This window comes from Branchiostoma floridae, chromosome 3 (assembly GCF_000003815.2).
Source record: "Branchiostoma floridae strain S238N-H82 chromosome 3, Bfl_VNyyK, whole genome shotgun sequence".
Lineage (NCBI taxonomy): Eukaryota > Metazoa > Chordata > Leptocardii > Amphioxiformes > Branchiostomatidae > Branchiostoma > Branchiostoma floridae.
The window spans coordinates 1,173,656-1,175,672 of NC_049981.1; positions in this window are offsets into that span (position 1 = coordinate 1,173,656).

The window sequence follows — 2,017 nt, forward strand, 5'->3', positions numbered from 1 at the left end:
CTCGAGATGTATTAGAAATGTTGCATTGATGATCTATAACAAGATAACTTTTGTTTTAAAATCAAATTTCTGTTCAAGGAAACTGGGTGTCGACTAGATATATACCTATATCATTGTACATTCTAATATGAAACTAATGCTATGTTAATTTTAGGGTATCTGAAGAAAGTGCAAAAAAAGGAAGGAGGATAGAGATGCGTTCACTGGGTTGAAGACGTCTATCATCAGCCTCCAACAGGGACAGGAGACCAAACAGCGGGAGGTCTCATGTACTGTTTACCTACTGTGTGTGTCAGTAGACATTCAGCAGTCATATATTGTTTCCCTAATAAATATCTACTCAACATTTAATGATACTGAGTATTTACTGGAAAGTTGCAAAAACTGAATAATACGTAGATAAGACAGTAGCTTAATATTTAGTAGATATACAGTGCATTTTTTCAGTACTACACAGGACGTTTCAGTGCTACACAGTAGATTTTCATAAGTGTTTTTAAAATAGAGCAGTTTCTCGAGATCTGTTGCATGGATGATCTATAACAAGATAAACCTTTTGTTTTAAATCAACTTAAATTTCTGTTCAAAGGCTTCATAAGGGAATCAGATATTGACTAGATGTATAAACCTATATCCTTGTACATCGCACCATAAAAAGATAGTAATATGAATAATTCTATGTTGATTTTATGGTATCTGAAGAAAGTGTCCTAAAAGGGGATAATGATAGAGAATGCCTTCTCTGGGCGAAAAAGTCCACCATAAGCCTCCAGAAGGGACAGGAGACCAGGAAGTGGGAGGTAGACAGACGAGAAGCAGAATGGAAAGAATTAATCTCATGGTTGCTTAAGATACAGCAGGAACACAAGACCCGTACGGTCACAAACGTCCGCTAATGACCACTAACAAAAAGGGACGCACCCAGTACAAAACACCGCTGAGGCGTGCCCAAGACGCAGGATGGTTAGAGTGAAAGGACATCTATGCAACCGATAAATTGACCTGTATGGAGTAGAAAAAGGAGTATTGTGCGGGGAAGGAATGATAAAAGGATGTTTAAAAAAAGTCATGTCTTACATTTTCTCCTACAGCCCCGCCAGACGAGCCGCCACAAATGGCTTCCGTCAACATGTATACATTAACGGTCTGTGTTGTGTGCCTTGATAGCCCACCGGTAGCATGCGTATACCCTTGTCATCATGCATGTCTTTGTCGCCTTTGCGGGAGTCGATTGAGGTTAGGGACTCGTCAGTTATAGATGTGTGGATAGGTTTATCACTCATTAGACCATAATGACAAACACTTTATACTTGTTGCATTTTGAATCAATCAATAAATTTTCTAACTTTGAACTTGAAGCAACTTGTAATCTTGGAATGTTGAAAATTATCATGTATGTACATTGCCTATTACGAAGAGAAGTACAGACTGCTTATACATAGAAAATATTTCTGATGTAACAAGAAAGCTTTTAAAAAAAGCTGGCCGGGGCGCATTTGGAAGGACTACCTCAAAATTTCATGTTGTGTTCCAGTAAAATGTGCATCATTATTAAACTAGAAGTTTATATCTAAAATCTATGGGAAGTTGGCTGGAAACCTTTGTTCACTGGTATAATTGGATTTTCCGGCGTACTTTTGTGGGCGGAATTGTATCCCTTGTGTGCGCTGTGTGCCGGATATAAAAATCGTAAAAGAAACTCCGGTGCGAGACCACAGCCAAAGGCGGGAAGAGGTCCCGGATGTGCATTGTCGTTCTTTCTTCGTGACAGAAATTTCACAGGCAGACATGGTACGAATATGTAATGAACAGATTATGGACGGTCAATACTTCTCAAGCTTCTGAATCGTTTGGATATGAAAATTATCGTGCTGAAGATATTTATACGTGTCTGGGGGATCCTACCAGACAACTTGTATAACCAATCAGAAACCAGTCTGCGATTCTCCGCCAATCAACGATCAAATTGGCGTGTTGCTTTCTACCACGTCCGTAATAGGGATGTCTGAATCTTAAT